The following is an 18,855-nucleotide window of genomic DNA, read 5'->3' as shown; positions in this document are numbered from 1 at the left end:
ACATTACACTAATTGCATCTAGACCACATTTCCCTAGTTTGCTTGTGAGAATGTCCTATGGGACTGTGTCAAAAGCTTTAGTAACACCAAGATAGATCACATCTACTGTTTACTCACCTCCACTAGGCTAAAGAAGGAAATAGGATTGGTTTGGAATGATTTGTTCTTGACAAATCCATGCTCACTAGTCCTAAGAACCAAATTATCCAGTAGGTGCTGACAAACTGATTGTTTAATAATGTATTCCAGGATCTTTCCAGGGAGGCTAGCTAGTCTGTAAGTCCCAGGGTTCTCTTTGTTCCACTTTTAAAGATAGGTCCTGTCTTGTTAATGGATGGGAAGATGTTCTTTTTCAGGGATCCCAGACGAGAACTGGGGCACAGCACCTGGTTTGTTAAGGCCACAAAACTGGAGGCAGGAACCTCTTCTCTCTTGCTGACAAAGAACCCCAGGTACCTAAAAGACAGGGACTCACATCCCTGAGTGGGCTTTAAAAAAGGCAATGGTTAAAAAATTTGGCCCCGACCATTTCTTGTTTCCGCAGACTAGACATTTTAGCAAACTTTAGAATTCCTTGGTGCGAAACATTGTGAAACTCCCCTTTCTCCTTCACAGAGGGCTTTGACGTCCCTTATCTCACTCAGGCTCTTGACTGCCCAGAGTTCGAGAATTGTCCCTGTTCTCATTGGACAGATGGGGAGGAGCCTGAGGTACAGAGAAGGGAAGTGACCTACCCAAGGGCCTACACAGCAAGGTGGTGGCAGAGCCGGAAAGAGAAGCCACCAGTCCTGACTCCTGTTCTAACCGACAACAAACCCCCCAGAGGCAGGGATAGAGCCCAGGAATCGAGACGGTGGGGAAATTTCATTGAAACCGTTTCTGTCAGAAAATCCCATTCAGACTAAGCCAGTTTGTTTCTTGAAATCATAACAAGTGGGATGTTTTGTTGCAAAACAAAAGCATCTCCTCTTTGTCACAGTGTCTTAAATTGTCTTGTTGCACACAAAGAGGAGACACTTAAATCTCGAAAATCCGATAAGAAAATCCCAATAAAATAGACTATTTCAACTATTCTATTATGTCATAATCTGATCTGAGTAAACGTGAGAGGACACCTCATATTATGCATTACTCCTTGTGGCACTCTCCAATGGATCCCCATCTTCCACCCACCATGAGGTAGGTAGGAGTGGACCTTTATTATCTCTACTTGAAAGAGGGAGAAGCTAAGACTGAGAAAGGAGAATTGGCTTGTCTTAGGTCACACAGCCAGTCAGTGGCAGAGTTGGGAATAGGACCCAAGAGCCCTGATTTTCAATCTAACCATCGGATCTTGAATTTCAGACATTGAATGACCTGAATAAAGTGCTCTCCAATGAGCTCCAAACCAACAACAGTGCACAGTAATTATTCAGCAAGTATTTGAGGAGACGGGAATGTTAGAGAGAATCATGAACTGCTCAGAGAAAATTAATGCAGAGAAGCAGCAAAATTCGTCAAACATATGACTGGTATGACTTATTTACTTACTTGGTCTTAAAAGAGAACAACAAGGACCTGAGTCTCCTCCCTGTCAATAACCCCCTGCTCAGCCAATCGGGGTAGAGGCTGAGGATGGGAGGCTGAGGGTTCTCACCAGAGAGCCCAAAGGATGGCCCAGGTCACTGGTGGGGATCACTTCCCGAGCACTATTTCAGCCCCACATTTTAAGGTGGACCTCCCACGACGGAAGCTGCAGAGCACTCCCCTGTGACACACACACACACACACGCACGCCTCCTGGTGTTGGGAGGGGAACAGGAGAAAAGACAAAAGAAGCAAGAGAAGAAGAGAAAGGAGGGACGGATGGAGGAAAAGGTGAAACAAAAAGGACAAACCCTAATGTTCCCAGGGATTCTAAGGGACAAAATTCTAGGTGTGGAATAAAATTCTGCCTCCTTAAGCTTGTATTTTCCACGCCTAGAATTCAACTGTCACCAGATGGATCCGACTGAAGAGGTTTCAGACCTGGGGAGGCTCTTACCTTCTCAACAGGGACGTCTGTTTGCTAGTAAAGTCAATAAAAGGAAAAGAGAAAACTCGACAGAGGTTCCTCCTGGCGCCCACGTACGTGAACCCTGATCCTCTCTCAGTCCTCATGGAGAGACCTCGAGAAGGAGACTTGCTGAAGCAAAGCCACAGGGGTCTCCGAGGTTCCCCTGGCCCCTCGCCCCTGTCCTGCCTGGCTGACGTCAGCATCTCTCTGTGAGGTCACCCCCCCCCCCACCTTTGACCAATAGGCGGAGGTCCTCCAAAAGGCCTGTGTGATGTCACTGCCACACCCCTCCCTTGCCGTGCTCATGTCCTGCCGCTGGCCAGACACTTTGGAGGTTTGAGCTACTCCCTGTGGATCACCCCACTCAATGAGTGTTCGTTCTAGGACCCCAGGACGGACGGTCTCCAGGTGGGGTTGCTTCCCCTAGTGCTCAGATGTGTTCGCCTCTGGGGTGCGTGTGTGCTGGTCATTATTTACCAGTTACTGGGCATGGAAATTTCCTAAAAATGTACTGTCCATTCTCCTGTTCAGGAAGCATCACCCAGGGCTCCCTCCACCTGTGTGACTGGCTGGCAGGGGCTGCTGAGAACTCGCTATCTAGTTATCAAACACTGATGTGAAATCACCACAGATTTTGCTTCTCTGCCCCTTTTGAAAACTGCAGCAACTTCCAGTTTTGGAGGGAAAATTGTTGCTATGAATCCTTCTCAGGAGAAGGAGAAGGGGATGGAGGGAGGAGGAAAGAACTCTAGCCTCATCCCTTCTGAGCCTTCTGAGAACTCTAGCCTCATCCCTTCTGTTTTTGGGCCCCCTGAGACCAGTGTTAACCCAGAGTGACTGCAAGGAAGAACAGGCCGTGACTCCAGATTAACAGAGGGGCAAATCAGATCAGGATGTGCATAGATGCCAACTTTCCAATGTGCCGGGGGTACTCTCTCTGTACCCCCTGCTGTCAGGTAACTAAGGGAAGGGAGTGGGGTTAGAGTGGGCAGCGGGTTGCTGGGCATCAGGACTCCTGGGTTTTATTCCCAGCACTTGGAGGGGAGTGGGGCCTAATGGTTGGAGTGGGGAGGGCTAGGAGTCAGGACTCCTGGGTTCCATTCCTGAAGGGAGGCTTTTGTGGCCAAGGCCTGGGACTGGGACCCGGGCGTGCGTGTTCTGCTCCAGCTCTGGGATCCCTCGGTCCCTGTGTGATCTTGGGAAATCCTTTCCCTGCTCCTTGGCACAGGTTCCCCATCAGTGACATGGGGGTGGCAGCCTGATTTCCAGACTGGATTGCCAGGCATAATTCACTGGCATCTGAAGATTCTGGGAGGAAAGGAGACAGGGAAGCACAATGCATTGGGCTGGGGTAGAGCAGGGGGCTTGGAGTCAGGGCTCCTGGATTCTCGCCCCATCTCTGGGAGGGGAGTGGGTTCTAGTGGTTAGAGCAGGGGGTGGAGCAGAGAGGGAGGACTCCTGGGTTCTATTCCCAGCTATGCCACCAGTTTCCATGACCTTGGGCACGTCACTTCCTTTCTCCATGCCTGTTTCCCCATGTGTAAAATGGAGATACCATCCCCCCGTTATCCCATTTTGGGTGAGGGGCTTAGGCTACACGCATCTGCTCCATTAATCCCTCCCGTCTCTCTTTCTCGCACCCCCTGGCACTGGCATTGCAGTATCAAACAACCTGGGATCCTCTGCCCCCCTCACTCGAAGCAGCACCATAGAATCATAGAATATCAGGGTTGGAAGAGACCTCAGGAGGTCATCTAGTCCAACCCCCTGCTCAAAGCACGACCAATCCCCAACTAAATCATCTCTGAGTGGGACCCCGTCATGTCACCCAACAATCCAGAATGGTGAGTCTGGACCGCCAGAACCAAGAATCACATGGATGGAAGGAGGCAGGAGGTGGGGGAATGCTGAGCAAAAGGTGGTTGTTGTGTGCAATGAGTTGGGTGGGTCTCAGCCTGGTTCCTAGAGGGCAGCTTTTCCCTTTGCATAAACAACCACAGCAGCTGTCATGGGTTGCCCACTCTGTAATTCTGGGCAGTGGGGCACAGGGGCGGGGGAGATGGGCGAGCCCCTGCAGGGGATGGACAAAGATAGAAATCAGTCCCATCCTGCAGCATCATACTGTGTGTGTCCCCACCCCTCGGTTTCCCGACCTTGCACCCCTGCTAGATTCTTGGCTTGCCCTGGTGTGACATAGTGGGGTTTTATTCAACTTGTTATGTTGCATGTGAGTCTTAGGGGTTGGCTACACTTGCTCGAACTCACTCCCCGTCCACACTGGCAAGGCACGTAGAGCGCTCTGACTCCGTGGCTAGAGCACTCCTGGTACTCCACCTCGGCGAGAGGAATAACGTCTGATGTGTCTTGGCTGAGACACCGCAGCGTCGGTGTGAATGAGGTGTTTCATTACTGCTCTCTGATTGACCGCCAGAAACATCCTATAATCCCCTTAAGTCAAGTGGCCACTCTTGTCATTGTTTTGAACTGGCTGGAGGAATGCGGCTATGCCCTTTCAAAGCTCCGTTTCTGACAGCTGGCTCCTTATCTGCTCTGAGACAAAACAACATTACTTAGGAATGTTGCTTGCTTTCAGCGAGTGAGAGAGAGAAACGAGGGGGCGGGGGGGTGTCTGAATTTACAAGACAGCACGCTGACACACTCTCAGCACCCCAAAAACCCACTCTCTCTCCGCCACATACACACAACACACTCCCTGTCACACTCCACCCCACCCTCTGTATTTTAAAAGCACGTTGCAGCCACTTGAATGCTGGGATAGCTGCCCACAACACACTGCTCCCAATGCCGCTGCAAGTGCCACAGATGTGGCCACGCCAGTGCGCTTGCAGCTATCAGTGTGGACAGACTTCAACGCTTTCCCTACTGCGCTCTCTGAAAGCTGGTTTAACTCAAAGCCCTCTACATCTGCAAGTGTAGCCAAACCCTTACTGTCTTATACTAATACTGTGTGTACCTCTGTTTCCCTGTGTACTGCACCAATACTTAGTGAGGCTTTAATAAGCAGAAGTTTAACAGCTCTCAATGAACTGTTCATAGCTGACAGTTTAGTTTCTTTAGATGCTTTCACAGGATGAGGAGTGCACAGTCAAGGTTTTTCTAGGACAGAGTTTTAGGAGTAGTTAGATTTGGGGAACTATTCTTTCTGGCATCTTCCCTGTGTGGATTTTACAGGTGATCAACACAGATGCATGTGAAATACACCTTGGAGACAGACAATGTGACCTAATCCAATTGGAATGAGACAAACTTTGGGCTAATCTCAGTTTGGAAAAGTCTCCATTATCTCAGCAGTTTTCTTAGTATAGCTGTTGTTACCAACCATATTCAGTATGGATATGTGACCACCAAATTTATCAAAAAGGAAAGAAAGCCCAGTTTTGAGGAGATTTCCATAGCTTGGTCTCAGACTGTCATAATTATAAAGGGAAGGGTTACCACCTTTCTGTGTACAGTGCTATAAAATCCCTCCTGGCCAGAGGAAAAACCCTTTCACCTGTAAAGGGTTAAGAAGCTAAAATAACCTCGCTGGCACCTGACCAAAATGACCAATGAGGAGACAAGATACTTGCAAAGCTGGATGGGAGGGGAAAACAAAGGGTCCGCTCTGTCTGTGTGATGCTTTTGCCCGGACCATAGCAGAATGCAGGTCAGAACTCCTGTAAAGAGTTAGTAAGCAATCTAGTTAGATATGCATTAGATTCTGTTTTGTTTAAATGGCTGATAAAATAAGCTGTGCTGAATGGAATGTGTATTCCTGTTTTTGTGTCTTTTTGTAACTTAAGGTTTTGCCTAGAGGGATTCTCTATGTTTTGAATCTGATTACCCTGTAAGGTATTTACCATCCTGATTTTACAGAGGTGATTCTTTTACTTTTTCTTTAATTAAAATTCTCTTTTAAGAACCGGATTGCTTTTTCATTGTTCTTAAGATCCAAGGGTTTGGGTCTGTGTTCAGCTATGCAAATTGGTGAGGATTTTTATCAAGCCTTCCCCAGGAAAGGGAGTGTAGTGCTTGGGAGACGTTTCCAAGTGGGCACTTCCCCTGTTCTTTGTGTAACACTTTGGTGGTGGCAGCGTCTAAACTAAGCTGGTAAGAATAAGCTTAGGGGGCCTTTCCTGCAGGTCCCCACATCTGTACCCTAGAGTTCAGAGTGGGGAAGGAACCTTGACAGCCCACTTGGGTTTTGCTAAGGTGGTTAGCCTTCCCTTTATATTTATGACATGGGCTCTTTCCCTGTTCTTTGTTTAACACGCTTGGTGGTGGCAGCATAGGGTTCAAGGACAAGACAAAGTTTGTACCTTGAGGAAGTTTTTAATCTAAGCTGGTAAGAATAAGCTTAGGGGGTCTTTCATGCAGGTCCCCACATCTGTACCCTAGAGTTCAGAGAGGGGAAGGAACCTTGACACAGACTTTAACAGCTGGCCTCCTCAAAAGGAAAAGGGATCTCTGCACTCCTCAGAATAACTGGTTGCAAAACTTTTTAACAGAAAAAACTAGCCACTGCATCATGCATCCATCACCATTCTTAAAAACAAATGTGGACATTTCATGATAGATGTCACCTCTCATTTGAAAAGGAAAGACAAGTGGGGAACTCAGTGACCCTTACAGTCTTACTGGGTAAAAGTTTATACAGCTTGTCTCCTTAAGTAATTTTCCTCTTAACAGAAATTTACTTTAAAACCTATCAAAATAAGTTTGTATTGAGAGAAAAAAACACCTCTGTTCTATTTTGACACTTTGTAATATTTCAAAGTAGCAGGATGTGGAGGAGAGGTGATGCAAATGCATAAGACACAAGAACAAAACTAAGAGACAAACCAGAATCAGAACTCAAAATGTGTGTATCTTGCATTCTGAACTGGGAGCCTGATAGATCATTTCCTCATTGATTACCATCACTTGATAATGATGTGAGCAACAAGACATCCAGATTGGGATCCATAGGGAAGGAATGTTCTCTGAAGGAATCAACTGTTTCTCTCTTTGCCACATGAAATTTTGTATCCAAATGGTAAAGAATAATTGTTCACAATCTAACCATGGCATCCTTTGTGACTGTAATTAATGCCAATGAACTAGGGAGTGGTTCTAAAAACAGTTTTACCTGGGCCATAGTTCACCATAGTTTCCTTGTCTGGGGTGTAAACCAACAACTAGGTTCCTGCTATTTCTACCTGAGTTCTTGCCAAATTTTTGGCCTTGTTCAGGGTAAACTTACACTTCTGTGAAATAGAATCCTTTACCAAGCCACCCAAACCGTCAGCAGTGGTAGTGAGGAATGGCTTATACAAACATTCCTGGTTTATTTCTTTAATCGGGTGGCACAGTTCTAAATTAGGAACTGGACACAGGCCTTGATCAGAAGGTCTAGAAGCTCCCAGAGGTGGAGTTTCTATTCAAAAATTGTTATTTTTCTGCAGCTATCTCATTCAACACATTTCATTTTATACACATTTACAGCAACTACAAAGGGTGAGTTCAAAAACACAACTCTTCTATTTCCTCCACGTATGCATAGTTAGGGGCAGCATTCTCCAAATCATAGGATTAGCTAAGCGATATCTTCAGCAGTAACCTGCAGTAGGCCCAGAGCCACAACCTCTTTGGAAATGAAATATATGGGCATCTTGCCTAGTTCAAAGTCTGAAAAGAAGAAAATATAAAGAGGAGATGTATGAGTAAGCAAATGATAATAGTATTTAATAATGAAATGCCTAATAATGAAATATTCTTGTACTTTAAAATATTACATGTGAACTACTTAAGTTATTAAAAATAAAAAGTGTAATATATTCATGTTGAAGTATACAATGCAACAAGCAATATTTTAAAGAATATTTAAGTACATTATTACTAATAAGGTAGTAATTTCCAAATGGCTTCTTGATCTTCTCCATAATCTTTGGTGTTGGATACACGAACTCTGGTATCTAATGTGGATCGATGACTTCTCATCCATGCTTTAACATATGGTATTGGGTTCCAGGAACTTAGTGGTTTTCCCAACAAATTGATGGTCATAAAGTTTGAGATATGTGTAATTGTTAAATTCGCCCTTTTATTACTACAAATAATATTCATCAACGGAAAAGCTCTTTCTGCTTCTGCAGAACTAATTGCAATTGTGTTCATAATTTGCTTTGCTGTCTTTATTGTTTCCAGATCAGGAAGATGTTCTGATTGAATGTTATTCTCTACATAGTCACGAAAATCATTGAAATCGACTACAAATTTTATGAATTTGTTTAATTCATGCACTTTTTCTTCTCCTGATTTCCAAGGTAACCTGACTTCTTCAATATTCCATGAAGTGGTATCCATAACATTGAATATTCAACTATTTTAGGTGAATTACTAGAATGACCTAAGTTATCTTCTTTATATTTAATGTGATTTTCGTTTAATAATCTTGCCTTCATTTTTTCAATAATACACTCTATTACTTTGTCTCGTGGCTGTGATTAAACCTTACATTACCTTCAAACTCTATGCATTTAAAAGCATCACTTTCTATCATTTCATTAATTTTATTTTCATGTATACCAAACCATCTTTTAATTGTATGAAAAAATCAATCGTTCGTTTGATTAGCTTATCTGCCTTTGTTAAACTCAATTGTCTCGCTTGCAGTGCATTTGATAATAATGCAAGTTCATCCAAAATGTCAATCATTAATGCCAAGTCTTTTAAAAATTCTTTGTTTTTCAATCTTTTTTCCATGCCAGAAAATTTCTTATTTTTGGAAAAATAAATATAAAGAGCTGGATAAGCTCTCCAGACCGCTTTGACACTCTAAGGCTACAAGAAGCCAATCGAGGACCAAAAACACGGCCTATTTTGATTATTTCAATATATAGTTCTTCAGAAACTTGTTTAAGTTCAAACTGAGTCTTATTTGACTGATGAAAAATTGCATAAATCTTGTCCAAAAAAATCTTGAAATGGCTTATTTCATTGATATCATTTATAGCATCATCTAAAGGCAGTTGTAGCCGATGATTCAACAATGCCAAATTATAATGTTTGGAAAATCTTGAATGAGTCTTATAGCAGCTCCAGATTTATGTCCAAGCATGCTGCTCGCGCCATCAGAACAAAATCCGATTAAATTTTTCTTTAAATATTCTGTGTCAAATCCTGTATCGGTTAACATATTTCTCAAAGCATTATAAATATTTTCTGCTTTTGTTGATTCTAATTCCACTAAATCGAGAAAAATTGTTGGTGAAGAATCTTGTAATTCACATTTTATAAGAATTACAAGCACAGTTCTACTTGAAATTGTAGAAGCTTCATCAATAATAATAATACAAATCTTTGAATTGTTTTAAATGATTTTACTAAAAATTTGTTTTCTTATTAATTCAGCAATATGCTCTACGATTCTGATGGCCGAAAATAGAGAATGTAGGCAGTTCCCTAAATCAGTTTCATTCTTAATTTGTAGCTCTACTTCATCCTCCATATCTGACATTGGTCGGTTTCTTTTTACTAAGCTGTAAACTATGTTGAAATTTTTGCTGGTTATTGCAACATTTTTTTCAGTAACTTTATCAATCACTGTAGTGAGAGGGTTTTTTTTAGATTCATTTAAAATATTTATAACTCTCAAATGAGAGCTTGATTCGAAATGTTCCTTCATTTTTTTTCTTAATGAAGCTTGCTGAACTTTTTTATCAGCTCCAGAGGCTTGAATTGTACACTTCTGCCATGCCGAAGAAATGTGTCAAGATTTTCCTCCAAGGACCCCCAAATGTGACGTATTTGCACAGTGGGGACAGCCACGTTTTTTGCCTTCCATTATCAAGCCATTATATTTCTTTTAAAAATATTGTGCCTGCTCGGAAGTCCAACCATCGGGTGCTACCTTTTCTCAATCATGTAAATCCTCTTCCATTGCAGACACATTTTCAGATGATTCAACATTTAAGATATTTTCATCACCAAAATTATTGTCGTCGGCGTTTTCAGTATTTAAATCATTATTTTCACAATGAGAACTACTGACTAATGATTTTGTCATTTTCCTGGAAAACCAGTCACTAATGCTTTTCTGGTGTTTCATTATGAAGGGTAAATAATATTGACTAGAAAACTTTAATCTTCGAATAACAGTCCAGTTAGTATTACACACCGAAATATCACATGCACTTAACTAGAAACCGACAGACCAACTATGACTCACTGGTCGTGCTGAATTGTATAGAAAACAGTTGAGCAAGTGCACGAACGAGGCAAGTGCAACCCCTGTTAATAAAATAATAAACGAGATGTTTGTCTTGCGTCAGGACGAACTTGGATGCGACCGAGTCGCAGCCTGCGACGACATTACATGCGCACGCACATAGCAACATAAATCTTGACCTATCTGTTGTAGGAATGGCTCTTTAACTGCTAGAATTCCGCGTCCCTTTGCATTTGAAGTTTATTTTGTACACCGTATTACAAGTCTTCATTAATTTAAGGTTTCCCCCGTGCCAGTTATAAATTTTACACTTACATGAGCCCCTGATGGAACCCCAGAATGACAGCAGGCTAAGTGGGGGCCAATGGCTGGGACCCCGTCTGGCAAGGGGCCGGCAGCCAAAACCCCAGTCCAGCGGTGGGCTGAGAGGGGTGGCGGACAAAACCCCAGACAGGCAGCGGCTCACCCACCACCAGTCTGGGGTTCCGGCCGCCGGCTCCTGCTAGCCGGGGTCCCGGCCACCGGCCCCACTCAGTTCCATTCACCCAGGCAGGCAGCAGGCTGAGTGGGGCCAGCGGACCCCAGCCGGCAGCAGCGTGCCAGTAAAAATCAGCTCGTGTGCTGCCTTTGGCAGGCGTGCCGCAGGTTGCCGACCTCTGCCCTATTATTTTCTACACCATTTTATAAGATTAAGATTATTCATTTTAAGATCATTTTATAACATTTGTTTTCCTAACAATTTTTAACAACCGGTTCTAAAACTGCTTCAAAATTTAGCAGCCGGTTCCCGGGAACCGGTGGGAACTGGGTCCAGCTCACCACTGCCTATGACTACATCATATGACACTTGGGAGGTGGAAGGTAGGACGTGAAGAAAATAAACTCCACATGCCTCCGACAGAAGGTAACACTGCTGTGGTGATGGGGAAGGCGGGGATCTCCTTCAGGTGTCACCGAGACTGAAACTACACTTTTCTTCCTGCCCCGTTCCTGCTTTTTGTTATATTTTAAAAGATTTTAAATTATAAAAAGAGTATACAGAAGAATTGCTGTTCAGCTCCAGACAGTGGAATGAGAAAACCTGTCCCAAGAGGGGAACTTGGTGACTCGAAAGCAATGAAATGAGATACGATGGGTTTCTTTAGACTAGGAAAATGATGGAGGTTAGGTAGGGTCATGAGGAAACATGCTAGGTACCCCAGCCTCTATAAATGGGCTATGCCTTTATTGCAGGAAGTTGTGGGTTTTTACAACGGGATATCTAACTCAAACGAGCTACAGTTGCGGAAAATCCTTGTGGAGACCCATGTAGTTAGTTGAGGTCATCCTTATCTCTCCCACCTGTGGCTGATAGACATTCCTAGTAGGACTCATAGGAGAAAGGATTTGATAGAAAGGACCATGGGATTCACCCCAAGGAAGGGCAAGCTGCAAAAGGCAACAATGGGCAACTTATCTGGGGGACCCGAGAGTGACACAAATGGTGCAAACAGCCTTAAAGATCACTATGTGGCACTGAGCAAATGTACTGAAGCAAAACAATCTTTTGTCAGCTCTAGACAAGGTTTTGGGGTATTTATCTTCCTGGTGGATTCTCTGCTGACAAAGAGCTGGGCTTTCATGGAAGCTTTTCCCACACTAGAAGCACCTACATGTTCTCTGTCCTGTGTGGCTCTTCTGATATGCGATAAGGAGTAAGTGCAGAGGGAAGGTTTCACTGCACGCCCAGCATTCATAGGGGCTCATTCCTTGTGGATTTTCTGATGTGTAAAAAGGTTTGCGCTCGGACTGAAGGTTTTACTACATGCCCAGCATTCATAGGGGCTCTCTCCTGTGTGGAGTCTCTCCAGCCTAATAAAGCCATTGTGGCAACTGAAGGTTTCCCCATACTCAATGCATGTGTTATTTGTCTCTCCTCTGGGGATCCTCTGCTGGGCTGTGCTTTCCTTGAGGCCCTTTTGAGTTCCCTGACAATTACTGGATTTATCCACTTTCTCCCCTGCTTGGTTTCCCAGCTGTCTTCCTGGCCTGTGCTGACTTTCACAGGTCTTTCCCTGCCCATGACTCCTGGACACATTCCCTTTAGATCTTTGTGATAATGTTTTGTGCAGTTCCACTTGCTCAGCATCTTCCTGCTGAGAATTCTGTTCTGCATCCTCGCTCACCATCCCATCACCTGCTGGGAAACAGAGAGAGAAAAGCCTCAGAAGCAGGGATGGAAAAGGGGAGAACCAAAATAAGGGAGGGATAGCTCAGTGGTTTGCGCATTGGCCTGCTAAACCCAGGGTTGTGAGTTCAATCCTTGAGGGGGCCATTTAGGGATCTGGGGCAAAAATTGGGAATTGGTCCTGCTTTGAGCAGGGGGTTCGACTAGATGACCTCCTGAGGTCCCTTCCAACCCTCATATTCTAAGAGCTTGAGAGCTGAGGAAATAAATCAGGAACTGATCTGAGAGCAAGAGGAAGACCCAGGAAAAACAATTAATAGGAAAGGTGGAAATGGTGGAAGTGCTAAATGCCGTTTTTGTTTCAGTTTTCATGAAAGGAGCTTTCATAGAGAAGTCCTGTTGACATAGCACTGTCAAAGAGTTGGGTTGGTATAACTGTGTCTCTCAGGGGTGTGGATATTTCACACTCCTGAGCAATGTAGTTATACTGATAACTGTAGTGTAGACCAGACCAGAGTGCCAATCTATAGAAACAAGAATAAGGACAATCCGGGGAATTACAGACAATCAATTTAACTTCAGTACCTGGAAAGATAATGGAGCAAATAATCAAGCAATCAATTTGCAAACACCTAGAAGATAATAAGGTGATAAGTAACAGTCAGCATGGATTTGTCAAGAACAAATCATGTCAAACCAATTTAATAGCTTTCCTTGACAGGGTAACAGGCCTTGTGGATGTGGGGAAAGCAGTAGCTGTGGTATATCTTGACTTTAATAAGGCTTTTGATATTGTTTTGCATGACCTTCTCATAAACAAACAAGGGAAATATAGCCTAGATGGAGCTACTATGAGGTGGGTGCATAACTGGTTGGAAAACTTTTCCCAGAGAGTAGATATGAGGGGTTCACAGTCAAGCCAGAAGGGCATATCTAGTGGGGTCCTGCAGGGATCGGTCCTGGTTCTGGTTCTGTTCAGTATCTTCATCAATGGTTTAGATAATGGTATAGAGCATACATTTGACAGGGTAACAAGCCTTGTGGATGGGGGTGGGGAAGCGGTAGATGTGGTATATCTTGACTTTAGTAAAGCTTTTGATACTGTCTCACATGATCTTCTCATAAAAAAACTAGGGAAAAGCAACCTAGGTGGAACTACTATAAGGTGGGTGCAAAACTGGTTGGGAAACCTTTCTTAGCGAGTACTTACCAGTGGTTCACAGTCATGCTGGAAGGGCATAACGAGTGGGGTCCCACAGGGATCAGTTCTGGGTCCGGTTCTGTTCAATATCTTCTTTAATGATTTAGATAATGGCATAGAGAGTACATTTATAAAGTTTGCGGGCAATACCAAGCTGGGAGGGGTTGCAAGTGCTTTGGAGGATAGGATTAAAATTCAAAATGATCTGGACAAACTGGAGAAATGGTCTGAAGTAATTAGGATGAAATTTAATACAGACAAAGTACTCCACTTAGGAAGGAACAATCAGTTGCACACATACAAATTAGGAAATGACTGCCTAGGAAGGAGTACTGCGGAAAGGGATGTGGGGATCATAGTGGATCATAAGCTAAATATGAGTCAACAGTGTAACACCGTTGCAAAAAAAGCAAACATCGTTCTGTGATGTATTAGCAGGAGTGCTGCAAGCAAGACATGAGAAGTAATTCTCCTGCTCTACTCCATGCTGATAAGGCCTCACGTGGAGTACTGTGTCCAGTTCTGGGCGCCACATTTCAGGAAAGATGTGGACAGACTGGAGAAAGTCCAGAGAAGAGCAACAAAATTTATTAAAAGTCTAGAAAACACGACTTATGAGGGAAGGTTGAAAAAAATTGGGTTTGTTTAGTCTGGAGAAGAGAAGACTGAGGGGGACATGATAACAGTTTTCAAGTTCATAAAAGTTGTTACAAGGAGGAGGGTGAAAAAATGTTATCCTGAATCTCTGAGGCTAGGACAAGAAGCAATGGGCTTAAATTGCAGCAAGGGGGTGTCACACTATGCCCCATATTCTTCATAGAGATATTGTTGTGATATGACTGAGGCATTACTAAGTTGTATTTTATGCAAGATGGGTCATGTGATGTATCATTGGAAAGGTTATGATTTACTGAATGTGATTATCCTATTTTTTATGCATTTATCATTTCTGTATCTGAAGTTAGGAATATTGACTATGTAACAATTTCAAGTGGGTTTGCACCTGGGGAATGCCCACCAGGCAAAACGCAATCAGTCTGGCTCGTTAGACAATGGGCCGTTAGGGAGAACAATAGGACTTTGAAGATGTTAATCTCCCACCTTCCTAGGAGCTTCCTGGGATGCTGCTTTGACACTGCAGGGTCATGTGATCATGTCACCTGGTACTGGACTTCATCTTGGACTGCTAATATTTTTCCACTAGTAGGGGGTGGGGATCAAACGGAAACAAAGGATTCCCGCCATATGTAAATCCTATTTAAGCCTGGGGAGTGAGTTAATCAGGGTCAGTTCTTCACTGAATCCCCACCCAAGGTGACTGCTAAAAACACCTCAGACTGATCTGGGGAAGAAAGGACTGGACCCAGGCTAGAAGGTATCTGGCCATTGAAAGGAATATCTGGAGTTTTAAGTGTCAAGCAAGATCAGTTTGTCTAAAAGAAATTTTGCAACCTGCTCAAAACAACATTTAAAGTGAGAAATCACTACTTGCAGCCAGTTTCTTTAGTGTGTTCAGCTTAGTTTGTGTGTTTGCTTTATTTGCTAAATATCTACTTTGATCCGTTATAATCTCTTAAAATCTATCCTCTGTAGTTAGTAAACTTGTTTTTGCTTTCTATATACCAGTTTGTGGAATTCATAATGGGGGGGAGGGGCAAAAAGCTGTGCATATCTTCCTCCACATAGTGGGAGGGAGTGAATTTCATGAGCTTACACTGTAGTTTTATGTGCAGTGCCAGACAATATAATTTTGGGTTTACACTCCAGAGGGGGTGTGCACTTGAGTGCTTTAGGGCAATTCCTGAGCTGAGTCTTCCCACACGCAGCTGATTTCAGTGTCTGTGTCTTTCTGCAGCCGGGTGTGGGCCTACCTGCATGTGTGCTGGAGGAGGCTTGGGGGCCTGGCTCGCCAGGTCAGTGTAAGGGAACCCAGACTGGTGGAACCAGCGGGCTCAGTGGTACCCCAGTACATCAGGTGGCACCCGGGGGAGGGGGAGGGGGCAACCTGTCACAGGGGGGTTGAGGTTGGACATTAGGAAAATCTTCCTAACTGTCAGGGCAGTTAAGCACTGGAACAAATTACCTAGGCAGGCTGTGGAATCTCCGTCATCGGAGGTGCTTAAGAGCAGGTTAGGCAAACACCTGTCAGGGTTGCTCTAGATAACACTTAGTCCTGCCATGAGTGCAGGGGCTGGACTAGACGGCTGACTGAGGGCCCTTCCAGTCCTACACTTCTATGATTCCCTCAAACTCGTCCAACTAAGGGAGAGAAAAGGGGAGCAATTTTCCCTCCACATCCCATGCAAACACTCAGGATGAAGGCAGGTGAGGGAGGGAGCTACTGACATAAGTCAGTCTGGGTGAATGATTCCTCTCCTGTGCTTCTGCCCCTCAGGGTCTCTTTCTCCTGAGCCTGGAGATCTGGGACCCATAGCTCCTCCTCCCATTCCAGCTGGGAGATCACATCAGGTTTGGAAACTGGAAATCCTGCCCAGGGGAAAGAAAACAAGGGAGATCAAGTGAACTCTTGAGATATTTGTCACAAAAATGTTCCATTATTTTAACCCCAGTCCATTGTAAAGCCATAAAATCCCAGGGACAGATGCCCAGGCACTCAAAGCTCTCTGCTTATGAGGGATTTAACTATCCTCATCTGTGCTGGGAACACACACAGCCAGACACCCCCCCTCAAAGAGACTCCTAAGACACAGAGAAGGTAACTCTCTGGGCCAGAAGGTGAGGACGCTAGTAAGAGGGAAATCACCCTGGAACTGCTTCTGACTGAGACAGATCAGAGGCCAAGAGACAAAGGGTGAGGCATAGGTAAGGGTATGGCTCTGTCACGGAGGTCACAGAATCCATGACTCTCTGGGACATCTTCTGCAGAGGCAGGGCTGGAGCAGCTTCTGGGATTGGTAAGCCCCTCTGGAACTGGTGCAGTGGTGGGGCTGGAGCAGCTGCTGGCAGTCAGCCCCAAGGCCACCACAGCAGAGACCCCTGGGCCTCTGGAGCAGCTGGCCAGCAGTCAGCCCCGGGGTCGCTGGAGCAGCTTGCCAGTGGTCAGCCCCAGGGCCACCAGAGAAGCTGGCTGGTGGGCTGACCACTGGAGCAGTGGTCACAGGGTTGAAGCAGCAACCGGAGCTGGGTCAGCCCCTGCTGCGGGAGCAGCGGTGGGGTTGGAGCAACTGCCAGAGGTCAGCCCTCAGCAGTGCTCCAACTCTTAGTCCCTGTCCCCCCTCCCCCAGGGTATTTTTAGTTAAAAGTCAAGGACAGGTCATGGGCTTCCGTGAATGTTCGTTTATTGCCCACGACTTGTCCCTGACTTTTACAAAAACTACCCAGGACAGAATTTGAACCTTAGTCCCAGGGAAGCACATGAAAAGATGGGAGTTGCCTTACCAAGTGGGGGGTCAGTGCTAATGAGGCCAATTCAATTAGGGTGGATGTGGCCCATTCCCAGCAGTTGCCACATCCACCCTAATTGAATTGGCCTCATTAGCACTGACCCCCCCACACTCTTGGGAGTTGCTTTACCATCTTTTCCTGTGCTGTATATTTATACCTGCCTGCTTTTTTTCACTCCATGCATCTGATGAAGTGGGTTCTAGCCCCTGAAAGCTTATGCCTAAATAAATGTGTTAGTCTCTAAGGTGCCACAAGGACTCCTTATTGTTTTAACTGTGGTATGTAACCTATTGCTTAAACTAGCCTTTGTATCAGATGACTGGAAGATAGCTAAATAATGCTGATTTTTCAAAAAAGGCTCCAGAGGCGATCCTGGCAATTACCAGCGGGTCAGTCTAACTTCAGCACCAGGTAAATTGGTTGAAACTATAGTAAAGAGCAGAATTATCAGACACATAGAAGAACATTGTATATTGGGGAAGAGTCACCACAACTCTTGTAAAGAGAAATCACCCCTCATCAATCTATTAGAATGATCTGAGGTTATCAGCAAGCATGTGGACAAGGGTGATACAGTGTACCTGGACTTTCACAAAGCCTTTGACAAGCTCCCACTCCAAGCTAGCTGGACCATTGGTCTGACCCAACATGGCCATTCTTATGAAGAAGACTGTCACTGTACATCACTGATCCCAGACTCCCAAAGGTGTCTGCACTCAGCAAAGTGAGCAGTCATGAAATAAGAGGGAATGTCCACTCCTAGCTCAGTAACTGGATAGGAAACAAAGGGTTGGAATAGATGGTCAATTTTTAGAGTGGAGAGAGGTAAACACCGGGGTCCCCCAAGGATCTGTACTAGGACCTTCTGTTCAACATATTCATTAATGGTCTCACATAGGGGTGAACAGTGAGGTGGCAAAATTTGCAGATAATGCAAAATTACTCAAGATAGTTAAGTCCAAAGCAGTCTGTGAAGAGTTACAAAGGGATCTCACAAAACTGGGTGACAAAATGGCAGATGAAATTCAATATTGATAAGTGCAAAGTAATGCAGACTGGAAAAAATAATGCCAATGATTCAACAAAATGAAGTGGATCTAAATTAATTGTTACCTGTCAAAAAAAGAGATCTTGGAGTCATCGTGGATAGTTGTCTGAAAACATCTGCTCAATGTGCAGTGGCAGTCAAAAAAAGCTAACTGAATGTTAGGAACAATCAGAAAAGGGAAGATAATAAAATAGAAATATCATAAAGCCACCATATGAATCCATGGTACACCCACACTCTGAATACCATACAGTTCTAGTCACCCCATCTCAAAACAGATATATTGGAATCAGAAAAGGCAAACAGAAGGGGAATGAAAATGATTAGGGGTATAGAACAGCTTCTGTAGGAGGAAAAATTTTAAAGACTGGGACTGTTCAGCTTAGGAGACAACAATGGGAGGGATATGACAGAGGTCTTTACAATCATGAATGATGTAGAAACGTGACTAGGGAAGTATTATTTACCTTCACATAACAGAAGAACCAGGGGTCACCCCATGAAATTAATAGGCAGCAGGTTTAAAACAAACATAAGGAAGTACTTCACAAAGCATACAGTCAACCTGTGGAACTCCTTGCCAGAGGATGTTGTGAAGGTCAAAAGAATAACTAGGTTCAAAAATGAATTAGATAAGTGTTGATGGACCTGTCCTCCATGAACTTATTTGACAATATGCAACCAAGGCTGTGGGCTTCCCTAAACCTCCAACTGCCAGAAGCTGGGGCTGGACAACAGGGGATGGATCACTCAGTAATTGCCCTGTTTTGTTCATCCCCTCTGAAGCATC

At 44.3% G+C, this 18,855-nt stretch overlaps 1 long non-coding RNA gene across 1 annotated transcript; it reads left to right on the top strand.

Annotated features, from left to right (window-relative positions):
* Nucleotides 1-2,465: 2,465 nt before the first annotated feature.
* Nucleotides 2,466-18,621, top strand: LOC122463681. The gene is made up of 3 exons (XR_006287268.1): nucleotides 2,466-2,494; nucleotides 3,469-3,471; nucleotides 18,468-18,621. It is a non-coding gene; the product is annotated as an uncharacterized LOC122463681 (long non-coding RNA).
* The last annotated feature ends 234 nt before the right edge of the window (nucleotides 18,622-18,855 follow it).

The sequence above is a fragment of the Chelonia mydas genome, chromosome 23, assembly GCF_015237465.2.
Source record: "Chelonia mydas isolate rCheMyd1 chromosome 23, rCheMyd1.pri.v2, whole genome shotgun sequence".
NCBI classification, from domain to species: domain Eukaryota; kingdom Metazoa; phylum Chordata; order Testudines; family Cheloniidae; genus Chelonia; species Chelonia mydas.
Note: the sequence above shows the minus strand (reverse complement) of the source record. Positions and strands in the feature narration are given on the sequence as shown.